Here is a 21,016-nt window from a genome sequence, read left to right on the forward strand (position 1 = left end):
GTAGGAAACCCTGTTGAGAATTTAGGGATACTACTCAGTGCAGGGCGCCAGGTTCGCGCCCCCCACCCCCCGCCGGCAGGTCGCGAGCACCGCGGTGCGTTCCGCCCCCCCCCGCCCCGCCAGCAGGTAGCCAGCACCGTGGTGCGTTCCGGTCTCCCCCCCCCGCCAGCAGGTAGCCAGCACTGCGGTACGTTCCGGTCTCCCCCCCCCCCCCAGCAGGTCGCCAGCACCGCTGTGCGTTCCGCCCCCAGCAGGCAGGCAGTTCCGTGGACCGCCCCCCCCCGCCAGCAGGTCGCCATCTGCATGTTCCCTACTGTCCCCTGTGCAGGCCACCAGCTACCTCCTCTACCCAGTGCAGATAAACCCCAGTGAGCCATCAGTCAGTTCCCCCTCCCAGGTGAAGTCGGGGCAGAAACACTCACCCCATTGCTCGCCATGCCTTCGCTTCCCTGGCCTCTCTATATTATGTTAGGTATGTGGGAATGATGCTACAAAAAGTCTACAAACTCCTTCACTGTGTGATAATAAACAATGTAGCCTCTGTGTATTACATGTTTCTATCTGTTTTTTTTAGTGACCTTGACAAATGCAGCCGGATCACCGGCCTCACGTCGGTTGCAGAACTTGAGAAAAAATCCGCGAAAATCAAAAGAAGAATTGATCAAAGCAGTTATGAATCACTACAACAGAGAAAGTAGGAAGACGCAGGAATGGAGAGAGAAAATGTATGAGTGGAGGCAAACACAAAGCAGGAGAAAGGAATTGGCTACCAAAAAAACCTCAAAGCACCTGATAAGCCTCCTGGCTCGCCAGACTGACTCTTTCGAGTCTCTCGTAGCCATGCAGGCAGATCTGTACCGTGGTAACCCACACCCCTCCCAAAGCTCTCTTTCTTGTTCCCCAATATTTGCACAAAACACCTTTCTCCAGCAGCCAGTTTCTTATTACCTCCAGCTGCCCCCAACACCTGTACGATCACCTACCAGCCCTGATAACTACAATCCTTACCCTGTGCACTCCATCCCCATTACTCTGCAGCATAGTAATCCTGAAGTGCAGCAGACATTGAACAGCAATCCAAACAGGACATATTCAAACCTCTGAATGTACAGTCCACCACCCTAACCCCCCTGGCCTTTTATGTACTGTACTTTGAATAAAGGATTTTATGGCTTTTACAATACTTTTTATTATTGCAGAAAGTGGTAAATACTGTACCCCAAGGTAGAAAGGAGCACAGCAAAGGCACCAAACATTACTGTTGGCTCTCAGCATCAAATTGCTCCCTTAAGGCATCCCTAATCCTTGAAGCCCTTTCCTGGGCCTCTCTAGTAGCCCTGCTCTCTGGCTGTGCAAATTCATCCTCTAGGCGTCGAACCTCGGAGGTCCATTCCTCACTGAATCTTTCACCCTTCCCTTCACAAACATTATGGAGGGTACAGCACGCGGATATAACAGCGGAGATGCTGCTTTCCCCCAAATCTAGCTTCCCATGAAGACACCTCCAGCGGGCTTTCAAACGGCCAAAAGCACACTCCACAGTCATTCTGCACCGGCTCAGCCTGTAGTTGAACTGGTCCTTGCTCCTGTCAAGCTTCCCTGTATACAGTTCCATGAGCTAAGGCATTAAGGGGTAAGCGGGGTCTCCAAGGATCACAGTGGGCATTTCGACGTCCCCTACTGTGATCTTGCGGGCTGGGAAAAAAGTCCCGGCCCTCAACTTCCTGAACAGGGCACTGTTCCGAAAGATGCGAGCATCATGAACCTTTCCAGGCCATCCTGAGTAAATGTCAGTGAAACGCCCATGGTGATCCACAAGCGCTTGCAGAACCACAGAGAAATACCCCTTGCGATTAACGTACTCTGATGCCAGTTGGGGTGGTGACAGAATAGGAATATGCGTCCCATCTATTGCCCCTCCACAGTTAGGGAAACCCATTTGTGCAAAGCCATCCACAATGTCCTGTACGTTCCCCAGAATCACGGTTCTTCTTAGCAGGGTGCGATTAATGGCTGTGCAAACTTGCATCAGCACCATTCCAACGGTGGACTTTCCCACTCCAAACTGGTTCGCCACCGATCAGTAGCTGTCTGGAGTTGCCAGCTTCCAGATTGCAATAGCCACCCGCTTCTCCACTGGCAGGGCAGCTCTCAATCTCATGTCCCTGTGCCGCAGGGTAGGGGCGAGCTCAGCACACAGTCCCAATAAAATGGCTTTTCTCATCCGAAAGTTCTGCAGCCACTGCTCGTCATCCCAGACTTGCAGGACGATGTGATCCCACCACTCAGTGCTGGTTTCCCGAGCCCAAAGGCGCCGTTCCACGGTGCTAAGCACGTCTGTTACTGCCACAAGCAATTGAGTGTCTTAAGCGTCAGGCGTTTCAATATCATCGTCTGACTCCTCACTGTCACTTTGCAGCTGAAGGAATAGCTCCACTGCCATGCGTGATGTGCTGGCAACATTCATCAGCAAGGTCCTCAGCAGCTCAGGCTCCATTTGTAACAGAAATCTCAGAAATCGCGCTGCAGACTCACAATGCCGCCAAACTGCTCGGAATGTGTAGCAAAGCACCACGGGGCGTTGGAACAGGAAGCGGAAAGACCCGCACACTTCCTTCCCCTTCCCACAAGCCACAGCGCCAAAATGGGATGAGGTGCTCTGTGGGATAGCTGCCCACAATGCACCACTCCCAACAGCGCTGCAAGTGCTGCAAATGTGGTCACACTGCAGCGCTGGTAGCTGTCAGTGTGGCCACACTGCAGCACTGGCCCTACACAGCTGTACGAACACAGCTGTAACTACCAGCGCTGCAGAACTGTAAGTGTAGCCATGGCCTGAGAGTCTGCAGTGGTATCAGTTAATATCACTACAGCCCAATGGAACTGGTTTCTTTGGCAGGTTTAGATTTTAATCAGTGTGTTTTACTTAAATGTCCTAAGTGCTTTGTCTGTCTTTATTAGCACAGTAACACACTCTGCTGCCCCTCACTCTGGGCTGACCAGCACTTTGGATGTATTACTGCGTTCCTCGCCATGCCCTTGTCAGCAAAGTACTAGCCTCATTTTACCAATGGAGAAACTGAGGCACAGAGCAACTATGTGACTGGCCCAGCGGTGAATCAGAGGCAGAGCTGGGATCAGACACAGCGCTAACCCATTCTTTGCATTAATTGCTACCCTGCCGTCCCATTGTTATCTGAAAGGCTAAGCCCAGGTGCGTGGTAACTTCACCCTGGTGGCCAGTATCACTGTCATTATACAGCAAAACAAGAGGTTGGATGTAGTTTTTAGGGCACCTTGCAGCAGGACTCAATGTTAGCAACAACCTCCATGAATTTCTTCCCTCCTAGACCCTCTCTGCAGAGAGAAAGCAGCTAGTGAATCCTCCTCCTCCCTTCCCCCCGCCATCTCTGACATGCAGCTCAATTTTTGTCATGTTTGTGATGGTGCACACAGACAGGTGATTAGAGCGCTGTGAAAATTAACATTCTGCTCTGGCACAATTGATTCAAGGTGGATTTGCTTCTAGTCAGTTACATTTACGAGAAAGCTCCATTATCCCCATGTTTAGCACATCGAGGCTCAACTATCTATTGGCTTTGGAGGAAGTTATAACTCTTCCCCAGATTGCTGTGAGCAGGGCCGCCGAGAGGATTCTAGGAGCCTGGGGCAAAGCAATTTTGGGGGTCCCTTCCATAAAAAAAATTGCAATACTATATTCTCTTGGGGGCCCCTGCGGGGCCCAGGGCAAATTTCCCCACTTGCTCCCCCACATGGGTGGCCCTGGGAAAAATAACCTTCCGCATCTCAGCACAAACCCAGTTTTGAGAACTTCTTTACAAGGTATCACTGGTTCTCAGCATCAACTATTGCTAAAAGGCACTAAAACTCATTACCAGAGTTGGACAAATATTTTCTGTCAACTTTTTTTGGATTGAAAACTAGAAGTTTATAAAAAGCAGAAAAAAAATCACAATGTCTGCTTTCCTTCAAAATTTGTTGTTTTTTTTTATTAATTAAAAAGCTGAAATAAGTCTGCCAAAACCTGAACATGATTTGGGGTTTCAGAAGTGTGTGGCCAAATATTTGCTGCTTGCTGTGTTTGATTGTTTAAAGAAACAATAAAAAAATTCTGCTTAAAAAAAATCCAAAACTTTTGAACCACCTCATCTTGTGACCAAACGCCTGAGCCCATCCAGTCAGAGATTTTTCCAGGTTTCTGATACTCTGCTGGCTTCCTTGACTCATATCTGTCTCCATAACTTTGGGTTCATTTAGGTTAGAACATAAGAACAGCCATACTGGATCAAACCAAAGGTCCATCCAGCCCAGTATCCTGTCTACCGACAGTGGCCAATGCCAAGTGTCCCAGAGGGAGTGAACCTAACAGGTAATGATCAAGTGATCTCTCTCCTGCCATCCATCTCCACCCTCTGACAAACAGAGGCTAGGGACACCATTCCTTACCCATCCTGGCTAATAACCATTAACGGACTTAACCTCCATGCATTTAGCTGTTTCCTAGAAACTGGCTCCATAGGGTCCCTCACAAGCTGGAGATGGATACTGTGGGTTTGTCTTTAGTATAGCTTATGTACATACTCCACGAACTGAGCATTTGAGCTTGTTCCAGAATCTGGAATGAGCCTATGTTGTGAAAACTGAAAAGCTCAAAATAGCACATGCATGTGAATGGACATAGAGTGCTAAAATTAAATTAACCCGGGGGGGGTCTCAAACTGGGAGTCAGGACCCCTCAGGGGGTCACGAGGTTATTACTGGGGGTTGCAAGCTGTCAGCCTCCACCTCAAACCACGCTTTGCCTCTGGCATTTATAACAGTGTTAAATATATAATAAAAGTGTTTTCAATTTATAAGGGATTAGGGGAGGGGGGTTTCACTCAGGTTTGCTATGTGAAAGGGGTCACCAGTACAAAAGTTTGAGAACCATTGAATTAACACCTCTGAAGCCTTGGGGAATGCAGGATAGGGGGGTCTCCCTTGGTAGGGTTGGGCAGGATATTGCTCTTCTCATGTGATCCCTCCCCCAGTGGCTAATTTTAAATGAAGCTACCCTCCCCTGGCATGAATCTCCCTATGGTACTGAAATCAAATATAGACTATAATTTGGCATTTGAGAAGTGAAAGGGATGGTAGCTCTAATGGAAAAGCTAACAGCTTGGCTCTTCTGCAAGCCTCAAACTGCTGAATGAGCATTAGGGTAGGGAAGGCTGTGCCTCCCAAACAGCCTGGCCCTGCCCCCTATCTGACCTCCACCCACTTCCTGCCCCCCGACTGCCCACTCCCCTCAGAATCTCCAACCCATCCTGCTCCTTGTCCCCTCACCATCCCCCAGAGACACCACCACCACCGCTCCGGGACCCCCCTCCCTGTGCCCTGACTGTCCCTAAGACTCCCTGCCCCTTAGCAAACCCCCACAGCCCCAGCTTCTTACCCCTGGCTCCCCCCTCACCCGGAGCCTCAGCGCATCGCTGACCATCTGCAGCATGTCTCCAGCAGAGTCTCTGAGCTTCGCCCCACTCAGAGCCGCATGGTAAGGGGGTGGGGCTGTGAGCTCCAGCGGGGCCTGAGTTCCCTCCGCTCGGCCCGGAGCTCGTAGCCCACCCCTTTAGCACGCGGTTCTGAGCAGGGCGGAGCTCAGGGGCCCTGCCAGAGCCACGCTGCAGCTGTCTGGGATGCTGCCAGATGGGCTGAAGCTCCGGGAGAGGGGCGAAGGCAGGGGTAAGGGGCCGGGGCGGGAGACTCGGCCATTCTCTTGGGGGGCCCCTGCAGAGCCCGGGGCCTGGGGAAAATTGCCCCTCTTGCCCCCCTCCTCTGGGCGGCCCTGGCTGTGGGTGCATCTTAACCAGCTCAAGTGGCAGGTAGCTAAGGGCAGGTCCCCCCTGTTGCCAGAGGGCGATCAGTCTGAGCATAAAATTGTGCTAACCAGGCCTGTTCCCAGAGATCCAATTCTGGCTAGAGTAGAAGGCTTCTCCACTTCAGAGCACCTCGTTTTTGCTGCTGAGGTCCCATCTGCAGATCAGAACATCTGTTCTTGCATACAGGCTAGTCAATTCTAGCTCTCTTGGGACTTGGTGGGGCTATTATAATTTCCTGTATTGCAGTGGTGGGGTAAGGGGTTAAATATGGTAGGGACAATCTCTGCTATCAGATGATTTGTTTACTATTTCTGTAAAAAAAAAATGTGAGGTGTCATCAACAACGAAATATGCCCTTGTGTTTTTAACCTAGGGCTAAGTTATAACAATGCTCTGATGGTCATAGTGGTGATTTAAGTAAGAATTTATTTTCTGATCCTGATTTTCTGTTTCTCTTCTTTTTTTCTATTCTGTACCTCACATTCCTTGGTCTCTGCACTCTGCTCTGTTTTGCTGGATCAGCCTGGGTTCACAGAGAGCAACACCCCTGCAAGGTGGGTGTGTAGCATTATCCCAATTCTATGGCCAACCAGCAATGGACAGGAAGGGATGACTGTGTGGGTAAGACACTGGACTGAGACCAGGGCCGGCTCCAGGCCACAGCGCGCCAAGCGCGTGCTTGGGGCGGCACACCGCGGGGGGCGCTCTGCCGGTTGCCGGGAGGGCGGCAGGCTGCTCCAGTGGACCTCCCACAGGCGTGCCTGCGGAGGGTCCACTGGTCCCACGTCTCCGGTGGAGCATCCACAGGCACGCCTGCAGGAGGTCCACCAGAGCCGCGGGCCCACCAGACCCCCCCACAGGGAAGCCTGTGGAAGGTCCACCGGAGCCGCGGGACTGGCGAGCAGCAGAGCGACCCCCGCAGCGTGCCGTCGTGCTTGGGGCGGTGAAATTGCTAGAGCCAGCCCTGACTGAGACCCAAGCAATCTGAGTTTAATTCCTGGATCTGCTACAGGTTTCCTCTGTGACCTTGGGAAAGTTACTTAGGCTAGATTTTCAGAGGTATTGAGTACCTCCGTGTCTCACTGACTTCAGTCAGAGTTGTGTGTGCTCAGCACCTCTCATAATCAGCCTCCTTATCTCCAGTGCTCGATTTCCCTTCTCTCTTGTCTATTTAGGCTGTAAGTGCTTCAACGCAGGCACTGTCTCTTACTATAGGTCTGTACAACACCTAGCATCATGGTCCCTGATCCTAAATGGGGCTTCTGGACACTGCTGTAATACAAATAACATCCGGTGGGTTGTGCTTCAGTTGAAATTGATGCTCTTAGAACCATCTCACGCCTCCAGGCTGTGCAGTCGCTCCCTCTGGCACCAGGTGATCTTTTTTTATTACCTCTTTCCGCTTTTTGCTTATGACACTTGCTTGTTTGGCCCTCTTTCAAATTAAATTGTAAGCTCTTTGGGGCCAGGACTGTCTCTTACGCTAGGGTTGTTCAGCACCCTCCACAATGGGGCTTTGCCTCTGACCTCTAGGCACTACTGTAATACAAATAAATAATAATTAGTACCTTAATTAGGAGATACCTGTGGCTATTGCTTGCCTGCAATTTGTCTCAAGTAGGTCAGTTCCATGTAATAGATTCCTACTATCCCTCCGGTATCTGTCCCAGCATACTGCTTCCCCCTAGTTCAGCGGTTGGTCAGCCTTCTAACTGCTCCTGGAGGGATATGTTATACAGAGTGACACTCAAAATGACTCCATTATTTTGTGTTCATTCACTGCCTTGGAATGTGTCATCAAGAATCAATCCTTTGTGTACAACACAAGGGGCTACTTCATCTAGACATGATCAAAAGATCTAGGCGGAGACAAAGCCAGAAGCAGTTACTGTAGCAATTGCACAATGCATCAATAGCCACGGGACTGAGAGCTGATATTTGCTAAGTTCTCTCGGCTATTAGCGGATATAGATTAGCAAGTAGATTGATCATTTTGAGTTGCCTGCTCTAAATAGTTCCCACATCGCTTTCAGAGAGCCCTAGAAAAGATTGTCTCAGTGACTTGGAAAGAAATCAAAGCCACCAAAGAAGGTCCTGGGGGCTAGCGAGCTTTGAAGGTGCATCTCAGACCTGCCCAAACAGAGAGAACATCTGCAACTGGAGGGCCATGCAACAAAAGTCAGACATTGTTATGAATTTTAATGTGAATACATGAGAATGTACTTGTGGTCGCAGAAGGCCTTGTTCTTCACAGCTCTGACACGGGCCTACTGGGTAACTTTAGGCAAATCAGGTCCCACCCTGGGCCTCAGTTTCCTCATATGTAAAATGGGGCTAATGATACACTTTTGCAAAGCACTTTGAGATCTACCGCTGAAAAATATGAGTGTGCTATTATGTCCCCATCTTTTCTATTACATCTCCATCTTTTCTATCTTCGTGCTGGCCTTTGCACAGGGCTGAATCTCACCTATGTGCCAAAACCTGCTCCCAGAGGACATTTTGTCCTAACGCCCCTGGGGCAGTTGATGGTTGGCTCAAGCTATGGGCAACTGTTCCATCTTGGGTGGTTTGAAAATAGTCCCATTCTCCCCTGGTTGCTCCTTGTTACACTGAGAATGGCGAGTGAGACCAGCATTCAAGGTGGCAGCAGCAGCACTGCTGTGCTTCTGTTCTGCCCATGACTCCAGCAGAAATGTGGTTCCAGCTCACAAAGTAACACTGTAGAGATGGTGCTGGGCTTGATCCCGAGAAACTCTGAGCCCAGCCACTCCCTTGGAGGTTGTGTTATCCTAGCTCATGAGCCCCAGTCTAGGCATCCCCAGACACTAGCCACCACATCCTGGGCTCAACCCAATGGCTACTGAAACTAGGTGGGCTGGAAAGCTACTAGGGCTATAGCCCCAGGCAAGGCACCACCCATGGGAGCTCTGATTGGAGGATCATCTGGCTCCACTGACTGGTCCAGCTATGCTATTTAAGCCAGAAGGAGGCACAGGAAGATTGTCTGAGCTACAAGGAGATTTCCTGTTGTGGCTGCACTGGACCCTGCTTGTGCCTGTCTCCTGCACCCAACCCAATTCCTGGTTCCTGCTCTGTTCCTGGCTCCTGCCTTCACTCCTGTTCCCAAAATGCTTCTGATCCTTGCCTCTCCTCCTGCCCTTATGCCTCACCTCCAATCCTCAGTGACCAGTCCTGGCTCTGACCTTGGCCTTCAACTTCTGCCCCTGCCTCTGGCTTGACCCTTGGCTCTGGCATATTGTATCTGACCTACGCTCTGACCCTCTGCTTCAATTCCTGATTCTGACTCTGGCTTGCCCCTGGCTCTGGTAACTGGCAGTTGATTTTGTTGCTGACCCTTGGTTTCAGTTCCCCAACCTGGATGCCTGCTTTGCCCACTAGACATGACTCCTCTGACCACTAGGCTGGGCTGCCTACATCCTGGTCCATAACTGGAGCTGGAGGTATATTTTCCAGCCCAAGGAGACATAGCCACACTACCTCTGATCGAGCTTGCGTGTGTGATGAGGTTGCCTAAGCCTGAGGTAGCTTTGAGCCTGTTTAAGCCTAATGAGAAGGGCCCTACCAAATTCACAATCGATTTAGGTCAATTTCACAGTCATAGGATTTAAAAAATTGTAAATTTCATGATTTCAGCTATTTAAATCTGAAATTTCACAGTATTGTAATTGTAGGGATCCTGACCGAAAAAGAGTTGAGGGGGTGGTTTGTAAGGTTATTGTAGGGGGGTTGTAGTAGCACTATCCTTACTTTTGCATTGCTGCTGGTGGCAGTGCTGCCTTCAGAGCTGCACAGCTGGAGAGCAGCAGCTGCTGGCCAGGAGCCCAGCTCTGAAGGAAGAGCCACCGCCAGCAGCAGCACAGAAGTAAGTATGACATGGTATGGTATTGCCACCCTTACATCTGCGCTGCTGCTGGCAGGGCGCTACCTTCAGAGCTGGGCACCTAGCCACCAGCCGCCACTCTCTAGCCACCCAACTCTGAAGACAGCACAGAAGTAAGAGTGGCAATACTGCAACCCTCCCCTCAAATAACCTTGCAACCCCCCTGCAACTTCCTTCTTGGTCAGAACCCCCAATTTGATAAATGCTGGTCTCTCCCATGAAATCTGTATAGTATAGGGTAAAAACACAAGACCAGATTTCATGGTAGAAGACCAGCTTTCACGGTCTGTGAGGCATTTTTCATGACCTTGAATTTGGTAGGGCCCCTACTAATGAGTCATCCCTGGGTCAGATAGCAGGATGAGTCATCAGACGCAATTATCTGGAGCTCTTGTGATAGTCCCCATGCCATTCGACCAGGGTTCAGCCAGTCCACAGGCAAGGACCCACCCAGGTGATCCCTAGGCAGGTATATAGGCCTAGATGGGTTCTAGGTGGGACTCTGTGACTCTCGATCAATATTGCTTGGTTTTACAACTCAAGGAATGTTTTTTCCTAGCTGACAGTGTAACCCACACACCTCCTGGGTGTGGTGCTCTGTCCCATCTAGTGGCACTGAGACCACATGAGAGATTAATGAGTCTGCTCTGTAGCCTTAGCTAAGAGCCATATGGCTTTTAGTTTGTGCAGTAGCTGCTCATTTATTTATCTCCAGACATCCCAGGTTCGATCCCATCCACCGATGACTGGGTCTGTCAGTGTTACAACAGTACCCTGTCTCCGCCTCATATAGTCTTGCCGAGGAAAGGGGAGGCAGGATGGAGTCCAGCTCCCTCTCCTACAGCTGTAAAGACTCTGTGATCTGCAGCAGGAAAGCAGGCAAATACACAGGACAGAGAGGATTACCATGGTTACAGGCGGCCGTGGAGCATACTCTCATGTTAATACCATTGCTCAGGGTGGTGCATGGCAAAACTGGCCCAATAAATGAGATTGGAATTTAAATTCCTTAAAATGGTCTTGCTCCAGACCATGGCTGGGGAAGAAGTTTCCTAGCTAAAGGAGTGGCGCTCCTAATCACAGAGCTTGCAATGGGAATGTAAGGGAAGGTGATGCAAGCCAACCATAAACACAGATAAGAGAGCACAGGCTGAGAGAACTGCTCCAGAGCCATCTTTTTGGAATTATTTCATGTGTCACAGGGTTCAAGGGAGATGAGTTTAGAGAAGTGTTCCCCAAACTTTTTACTCTTCCCGCCCCACTGAAATCTGCAGTTCCCCCTTGCTAGGGGCTGGGGCTGTGTCCGGGCCAGGCCCCAAGGCTGCAGCTGGGGGCAGGGCCAGGGCTGGGAGCAAAACCACAGCCGGGCCGCGGTCAGAGGTGGGGGCCAAGGCTGAGTCTGGGGCTGCGGACGGCAATGGAGCCACGACTGGGCTGTGGTTGGGGCCATCAGCTGGAGCCAGGGCTGCAGCTGAGGCTGGGGTTGTAGCAGAGCTGGAAGCAGAGCGGGACTGGGTGCTGCTCCCTCCCTGTCCCCTGTGGAGGCTGGTCTGGGCCCAGCTATGCCCCCTGAACATTCCTCTGCACCCCCCAAGGAGGGTGTGCCCCACAGTTTGGGGACCACTGGTTTAGAGCCAACAACGCCATCAGAACAGCCTCCCAATATGAAGGAGGCCACAGCAGTAGCAGGGGTGAAAGATAAGCCTGCCAGCTCCCAGCCCAGCCCAGCCTTTGGCTGCCTAAGGACAATGGTGCCCAGTGGCTCCCTCTCCTCCTCCCCCACTGTGTAGAGCACTGGCAGCAGGGGTAAAAGCAGGGTCTGCCAACTCCTCTTTGCAGCCTCCAGCCCCCTGACAACTTCTGAACTCTCCACCATGCTCATGGGGCCAGCTCCTTCCCGCTGGTCTGTCAGGACTCCGGATAATCCCTCTTGAAGGTAGATGCCATTGCCTCGGCCATTAACTGGCTCATCTGCATCGCTGTCGCTCCTTGTCTGTCCCCAAGTTGTTCTAACTATGCATCTTGCCTTATCTTCCTGCTCCTCCTTTCCTTGCTCTCTTCTTCCCACCCCTGCTACCCCCGTGTGTCACATAAATGAGCAAAAGGAATAGAGGGAGAGAGACTTTACAGCAATAATTAATGACTTCAGCTTTTCAATTGAAAAACAAAATTAAAGAAACCCTAACCCCAGAGCCCTCCCAACCGACTCCAGCAGCCGCATAATGTTATTTACATTATCCTTGTCCTCCCTTCTCTGATCCTCACTCCCTTTCATCTCCTCTTAGCTCTCATTATGCTATACTTAACCTTAGACTGTACTCTCTTCAGGACGGGGGCTGTGTCTTTTATTTGTTCTTTAAAGGTCTGTGCACATTCATGGAGCTGCATCAGTAATAATACACAATTGCGTTTGCTGACAGTGAGCTATTCGACCTTGGAGTTCTTCCTGATCCTTGGCCAGTGAGAGATCCCTTAATGCCCTACTCCCCATTCTGTAGTCTAATTAGTAAGCACTGGGTCCCTGGAAAATCCATCTGTTCCGAAACATTTAACACATATAAAAAAAGGCAAGTTTAGCCTCACAATCCTTCTCTGGAGAAACTCCCACAGAGTCATTCCTCTGAATTATTAAATTTCTGAAAGCAACTCCTTTCCACGTGACAGCTGTAGGTCAAAAAATCCCATGCTCTCATTCTTACCTGTAAAAATAAGCCTGTAATTAAGGACTCATCCATCCAGCATAACTGACATTAGTTGCTCATAGTGGCAATAGCAACTGTGGGCACTGTCCAAGATTGCATTACCAGATACGTGCCTGCATGAAACCCCTATTCCAAAGGTGGTGCTTGCTTTGTATCTGAGAGGCCTAGGTCCTTCAGTTGGGGTGGCATTAACCATGTTCATGGTCTTAGTTTACAGACAACAGGCTCTAAAGTTGTCTCTTTCTCACATAACAACATGTGATGAATGAAAGGAAGGGGGTAGCTCCCCTTTATGGACACCCAGCCAGCTATAAAATCCCTCTTAGTAACTGTTCTCTAATTGCTCTACCCGTAAAGGGTTAAAAAGTCTCACTGCTATGCATAGGTAAAAGGAAGTGAGTGGGCACCTGGCTGAAAGAGCCAATGGGAAGCCTAGAACTTTTAAAAATTGAAACAAGACTCCCCTTTTGTCTGTCTGTAGTTGTTCTCCTTGGGAGAGGCAGACAGGGCAACGGCTATGCGGTAAGAAGCTTGGGGATAGGTATGAAAAATCCTCAGTATCATCCCTAGAAACTACTCGTTTGAAACACCACATATGTAAGCAGATCAGGAAATGTCTAAGACAACATAATTAGTATGCCTTTTATTTTTATGGCTTGTGGCCTCATCTATGCTAACCTCAGCTGCTTTTGTTTTGCTTGTAACCTTTAAGCCAGGGGTTCTCAAAGTGGGGGTCAGGACCCCTCAGGGGGTCGTGAGGTTATTACATGGGGAGTTGCGAGCTGTCAACCTCCATCCCAAACCCCATTTTGCCTCCAGCATTTATAATGGTGTTAAATATATTTAAAAGTGTTTTTATTTTATAAGGGGGTCGCACTCAGAGGCTTGTTATGTGAAAGGGGTCACCAGTACAAAGGTCTGAGAACACATCTACCAATCCGCGGTCAAAGAAAAGCTGTAAGCTTGGGAGTTTAATACAAGCCTGGAGTGGCCAGTATTAATTTTTAGAATCCTTGCAGGCCCCCACCTTCTGCATTTGAAGTAACAGAGTGGGGAATTAACCTTGACAGTTCCTCCAGCTTTTATGAGGATGTGTCCACAAGAGGTGGTGCCCTGCCTCTGAGAAGGCAGTATTGCAGGGAGTCATTGAGTCAGGCAGGACACATCCATAAGAAATTGCAAGTGGGCACCAGGGACAATGTTTATTGAGGGGAAGGGAAGAAGAGAGAAAAAAGGGAATGATCAGGAAAGCACACAAGACCCTAACTATCTTATTTAACAAACAAACAATGGAAAGTATCCACCTCTACCCCCACTTCCCAGAGATTCTCTGACCTCACAAAGTGACTCTAGTGGACTTGCTGTTAACTCTGCTAACAGTTGTGGGGAGGGGTCCTTGTGCAGAAGGCTATCAGATTGCCCTAGGCAGTGGTGTGGGTGTGGGTGTGGGTGTGACAGTGAGAGTGTTAAACACACAACAGTAGAAGATATAGACAAGGAGAACAGCAAGATTAAAGCTTCCTCCAGACAAGCAGTTCAAACCCAGCTCCAACTCTGAGGCAAGGCCTTTGGCTGAGTTCAGGGTTGTAACAAACAAAATCCTAGACCCAAGGCTCTTGTTTTCTAAAGGACTCCTTGCACCTCACTGCATGTAAATGTCACTACATAGCAATCCCTGAGGTTCTCGCAAACACAGCACAGTCAGGGCCATCAGGTCATCTCTGGAACAGAAGCCTGCAGGGGGTCAGTGGACAGCAAGCAACTATGGCTGACCCCTTTATCTTGACTCTCTCCAAATCCCCATGGCAGTCAGGCCAGCCGTGCTTCCACCTTAAAAAAGCAAGGAGATGAGCAATGAATTCCTCTGCTTTCTCCTCCCCATGTTGGAGCAGCAGGCAACAGCCAAGCCCAACTGCAGAGGAGCATGGGTGACTAGCTGGCTGCAGGCCCACCTAGTTCATCAAAGGGGAATGTGGAAATCCTGTTCTCTAGCTGCTGTCTGCAGAGCACGTGCATCATGTCTCCCTCTCTCAGATCCAGGAAGAGGGAGGATGGGAGGGAACTGGCTATGTTTTACCTAGCTCCAAAAGTTGCTCTGTGTTGCAACGGTCACTCTCCCAGCTGGAGCTGAAGCACTGGTTTTTCAAACCATGTTGAATTTAGGCTATTGATCTACCAAGCACCCTTGAAAATGCCAGACTTCCTTACGTGGCAACATGCACAACAGTGAGCCAAATCAGCCCTATAGCTAAGCTCTAGGGCCAGAGCGTGCCCAGATGTTGCAGAAAGGCAAGAAATGGGAAAGGAAGTCTCCCTGACAAGCTGCCAGATGCAATCTCAGTCACTTCACTTCTCCCCCAAATGCAGGGCGGCTCCCCCCTAGCACCTGGGGGCCATAAGCCACCCCAAAGGGTACAGGGAAGGATGAGGAAGGACAGAGCCACAGTTCCACCCCTCCCACAGCAGCCCGTGTGCAGGAGGGTGGAAGGGCATGCTGCTCCCCTCCCTCTGCAGTCACAGGCGTGTGCTTCCCAGGCATGCCTGGGAGTGCTGTGAAAGGCTGTGCCTCCCTGTGGTACAATCCATTGTGGGACAGGGCAGGGCAGAGCAGCTCCTGTCTATAAGGGACTTACAGGGGCCACGCACCCTGACGGAGAGCAGAAGCGGTTAGCATTATGACCTGCTTTGGGATTCCCATCAGGGGAGAACATGCTACCCAGCTCTCCTGTCCAGGAGCCCTTTGCATGCAGTGCCATCCACTTCTTGGGCTGGACCCCTACAGTGCACCAGGTGTGGGCTTGGGCCCTGACCCAATAGAGCTGGGGTGCTTGATACCATCTGCCCAAATGGCCCAGCTCTCCAGCCGAGTCCTGGAAGCCGTTTGATCAGTTCCTGTAGCACAATGCCTCTGCTTGTGTTTAACTCACAGGAGAAGCTATCCCTTTTTCCTAGTGCAGGACTCCAGCAAACACTGCAGTGGTAAATTTTCTTCTCTCTCTCTCTTCCTTGGGGGAGTTTGGGCAAAGACTATGAAAGATCCCACACTCAGATTGGCACCCAAGCTGGAGGCTTAGGAAACCAACCAGAGGCTTGGCTGTGCTGGCTGGCATATGGGGAGTTGCATGAAGACTCTATTATTTGATCACTTGTATTATTTTACCTGGGTAACAGTGTAAGTGCTTGCTATCTCGTGACAGGTTGTTTGATATTACACTGATATTACACTGTTCCTGCTTCTTGGGAACAGAGCAGGGAGGCTTGTGATTATCAAGATTGGTTATCCTCTGTTACTCAAGAGCATTCCCAAGGGCTTGCTCATTTTTTTCCTCATGATCTCATTTTGATTTAGTTCTTTGCCTAGCCATTTGGCAAACTTCTCAACCCATGGGGGCCTGATGTGAGGGAAATTGAGACCCAGACCAAAGAGCACATGACAAACGGCAGCACAGCAAGCCTAACATGATGTAGGCATCATTGCTTTAATAAGACTGTTTCTTGATTCAGCATGTCAGTTATAAATAAATTTACAGTTCTCACACTCACTCCACTTATGCCACAAGACTCTGGAGAAAGGCTTTTCATCTGATTACAAAAAAAATAACAGGAAAAAAAAAGTCTGTGGGATCTAATGTGTGGTGTTCCTACTCATGGTAAGGTCCATATTTAATCACAAGCTTGTTGCCTTTGATTCAGAGGGGGGCGAGTCTGGTTATAACAACTGAGCTCTTAGGGGCAAATCATACCCACACTTTGCCAGTTAGAGTGACACCTGTGCAGATCTGTTCTCCAAGTAGGATGCAGGAGTGGGGGCACTGACATCCAACACAGGACATAGGAATCCCTTCCCTGAACAGCAGAGGGGAAACCAAGTGAGCTCAGCAGCATGGAAGGGATCTCGTAGCACTGAGGATTTAGCCGATAGGGCATCAGGGTTTAACCTATTGCAAGTGGAAATGAGCACGGGTTGTGAAGTTTGGAAACTCCCCAGAGCTCAGGGTATTTGGTTCTGGGTTATTAACTGAGGCCCATCTCTCATGGGAAGACTAATGGCTCTGAGTCTTAAGGCATTATGCCTTGGGCTGACCTTCCTATTGTTGTCTTCTGCAAACAAGGACAGTGGGAGGTTTATATTCATTCTCATTTTGTGCCTAGTTGCTCATTTCAGTGAAGTTAAGTGGAGCTTCTGCTACAGTGATGTCAGAATATATTGTGTCACAAAATTACAGCTACCCAAATTAGCACAGAATTTTCCTGCTCTCAATAGCATTTGAAAAGATTATTATTCTGGAATAGATTAAGAGGCAGTGTGAATTCCTCCATCATTTCTTCATAGCCTCAATATGTGAACATCCCATCCAAAACAATATTGTCCAAAGTGCAGCCCAAGGGACAAAGGTGGCCTGGTGAGTCCTAAATTACAGCCTGTGGTTATTCTCTCTAGGGGATTGCTGCCTAAAACCAAAGCTGATCAGTTGCAAGCAAAACCAAGAATCTGTTAATCCTCTATCAAGGAAGATCCAGAAATAAGTAAATACCAGGATTGTGTGCAATTTTTTTTAAATGTCATACAAACATACAGGAAAAATAAGTGTGAAGAAGGCATTGTGAGCCCTTGGCACTGTAGAGTTTGGGCACCTGTATCCAGAACTTGCAAACAGTTGCTCCATATCCAAACAGTACAGCAGCACTTCTGTAATGCTAGTATCTTTTCCTCTAGCATCTCAGCTTTCATTTCATATAAAAGGCAGGTCTTGTCTACACACAGAGTTATTCCAGAATAGTTATATTTGAAGTGGAGTAAGCTAATCCAGAAAAAAAGCATTCTGATATCAGAATAAGAGAATCCACACCAAGTTATTCCAAGATAGGTATTCCACTTTAAATTCACACCCTACCTTATTCCAGAATAATTTGTGTAGACAAATCCTAAATCTCTAGCTGTTGTGGTTGCAGCAAAAGCCTCAAAAATGTTAGCTGATTGTAACCGATGCATTGATGAGACTACAGAGAGCCTGGAACAATAGTTCTGATGCTATGATAATTTATGTTAACTCTTTTGGCTATTTCATCCGTCATGTAAGAAAGGAGAGGGAGGGTCACAGATCTGCCCAATTTACTGTGAGTGATGCTCATTCTGTGATAAGTGGGTGGCATATGGGAGATACCACCCCTTATTTTTCACCCTGCAAAGCAGAGCCAATGGCCTAGAAGAGCCCATGGATGTATTCACGTCCCATTTATGGGGAGCCTAGTTCAAGGAGCCCACTGGAACTCAGAGAACTGCACAATTGTATTCTGAAATTAATACCTGCATGCGATGGGGTGTACAGCTTTTTAAGAGCTGTCCAGAAGCTGCAATCAGAACAATCTGCATATAATCAAGGAGGGTTACTGCTTCACTTGAGGTCTGCCCTATTTAAAACTGGAAGAGGAAGACAAGCAGGTGGGAGCATGGAGACTAGAAATGGCATAACTGGTAAGGGATAGTGAGCTCTTTCCCTGAGGATTGTTTGGACTAGTCCCAGACACTTTTTGTTTTGGGACTTTTAAGTCTTGAATAGTCCAAACCTGGTGTAATGGGTGTGCATTCACCTCTTGTGAGCACCCCCAACCAAGTGCATGTGCCTGCACTCTCTCTCTACATCTGTTTGTGGTGGGTCTTTCACTTACTCAACCTTCTATCCAAGTCATACACAGTTTGTCTGAGAGATAAAAGCAGTGCAAACACCTTTCTGGGTACGCATCCAACAGAGGCCTCTCTGAGTGCCCTCTGTAATGTCTCTTTCAGTTTGTCCCTGCTCTAGAATAGAATGGTGCCTGAGGGCTCCTTCTCTGGAGGCAATGTTTTTGTCCTCTGAGGGCCTTTCCAGCCACAACTCTCCAGCTGGCCAAGGCAGTTCTGTTCCCCCCTCTTGGGGTGCTTCAGTGTCCAGGCTGGCCACTTCCCTGCTGTACCTAATGGGAGCGGGGAAGAGATGGGGAACTCAGGCCTACTTGCTACTCCAGGTCCCAGACCAGGGATCCTGTAGATAGCAGCTATCTGCTGTGTCCCTTGAGCTAAATCAAGGTGCTGCTCTAATTCCCTGGGCTACTTCCCTGAAGCCCTGTGCCATCTTCACCCTTACCTCAGGGCCTTGTCCTAATGGAGTACCCACAACCAGATCAGGGCTCCTTTGCACTCTCCCCATGTTCTAGCAGTACTATCTCATCCAAAGTAGTGCTTCTATATCATGATGCCAACTTTTCCCGACCTAGCACTAAACATTTCCCAAATCTGGTGAAAAATTCCCAGATAAAGTTTTTTACAGTGCTTCTATATCCTGGGAAATTTCCCAAACCTGGGAATTTGTGAGTAAAATGTTAAAACTGAGGAAATTGGGAATTTTCATTTAGAGATTTTACTCAAAAATTCCCAGAGTTTGGGAAATTTCCCAGGATATAGAAGCTCTGGCCTTGGCTTAACTTTTGACTCTGTGTGACACTAAGAACCACCCCTGTATTCCTGCTTGCAGAGAAAAAAAATTCTCTCTGGTTCCTTTTAAAACCAAACTGTTTCTCTCTGCCTAAAAGCCCTAGCAGAGAAAAAGAAAGTAATATTTCTACTGGCTTCTGGATGCTATCTTTCCCACAACGCTGCACACCATGTCATAACCTAGTCCCAGATTTGGACCTTAGCATCCAAAATATGGGGGTTAGCATGAAAACCTCCAAGCTTAGTTACCAGCTTGGACCTGGTAAAGCTGCCACCACCCAAAAAATTAGAGTGTTTTGGGGCACTCTGGTCCCCCCAAAAACCTTCCCTGGGGACCCCAAGACCCAAATCCCTTGAGTCTTACAACAAAGGGAAATAAAGCTTTTCCCTTCCCCCCTCCAGGTGTTCCTGGAGAGATACACAGAAGCAAGCTCCGTGAATCTAAACAGAGGGATTCCACCCTCTCTATTTCCAGTCCTGGAAACAGAAGTGCTTCCCTCTTCACCCAGAGGGTATGCAAAGTCAGGCTAGTAAATCTAACACACACAGATTTCCCCCTGACTTCTTCCTCCCACCAATTCCCTGGTGAGCTGCAGACTCAATTCCCTGGAGTTCCCCACTAAAGAAAAACTCCAACAGGTCTTAAAAGAAAGCTTTATATAAAAAGAAAGAAAAAATACATTAAAATGGTCTCTCTGTATTAAGGTGACAAATACAGGGTCATTTGCTTAAAAGAAATATTGAATAAACAGCCTTATTCAAAAAGAATACAATTCAAAGCACTCCAGCAACTACACACATGTAAATACAAAAAAAAACATATAAACCACTGTCCTTTCTGTACTTACAACTGGGAAACAGAAGATTAGAAAGCAGGAGATAGAAAAATCCTTCCCATAGCCGAGAGGGAGTACAGGCACAAGACCAGAACAAAGGACTCACACACAAACTTCCCTCCACCCAGATTTGAAAAAGTCTTGTTTCCTGATTGGTCCTCTGGTCAGGTGTTTCAGGTTACTTCTTTCCAGGTGAAAGAGACATTAACCCTTAGCTATCTGTTTATGACACTGCTCTACAAACTATTGTAATAATCTTTGCCCAAAACATGCCATGTGAGGTATCTGAAAACTAATAACTCACATGATAATTATCATGGTGAAATGTATGTAGCAACATTATATGTAAAGTTATGAAATCCTGTGTAGGTAGTTATTAAGAACATAAGAATGGCCATACTGGGTCAGACCAATGGTCCACCTACCGCAATATCTTGTCTTCTCACAGTGGCCGGTGCCAGGTGCTTCAGAGGGGATGAACAGAACATGGTGTCCTCTGTCATTCATTCCCAGCTTTTGGCAATCAGAGTCTAGGGACACCCAGAGCATGGGATTGCATGTCTGATCATCTTGACTAATAGCCATTGATGGACCTATCCTCCATGGACTTATCTAATTGTTTTTAAACCCAGTTATATTTTTGGCCTACAGAACATCCCATAGCAATGAGTTCCACAGATTGACTGTGTGCTGGGTGGAGAAGTACTTCCTTGTGTTTTAAACCTGCTGCCTATTAATTTCATTGGGTGACCCCTAGTTCTTGTGTTATGCAAAGGGGAAATAACACTTCCTTATTTACTTTCTTCACACCAGTCATGATTTTACAGATCTCTATCATCTCCTCCCTTATCTCTTTTTCAAGCTGAACAGTCCTAGTCTTTTTAATCACTCTCATATGGAAGTTATTCCATACACCTAATCATTTCTGTTGCTCTTCTCTGTACTTTTTAAAATTCTAATATCTGTTTTTTGAGATGGGATGACTAGAACTGCACATAATATTCAAGGTGTGAGTGTACCATGGATTTATATAGTGTATTATGATATTTTCTGTTTTATTGTCTACCCCTTTCCTAATGGTTCCTAGTATTCTGTTAGCTTTTTTGATTGTCACTGCATATTGAGCGGATGTTTTTGGAGAACTAGCCACGACTCCAAGATCTCTTTCTTAAGTGGTAACAGCTAATTTACAGTGGTAACATACGTTATTTTGTGTGTATAAT

The sequence above is a fragment of the Gopherus flavomarginatus genome, chromosome 7 (assembly GCF_025201925.1).
Source record: "Gopherus flavomarginatus isolate rGopFla2 chromosome 7, rGopFla2.mat.asm, whole genome shotgun sequence".
Classification (NCBI taxonomy): domain Eukaryota; kingdom Metazoa; phylum Chordata; order Testudines; family Testudinidae; genus Gopherus; species Gopherus flavomarginatus.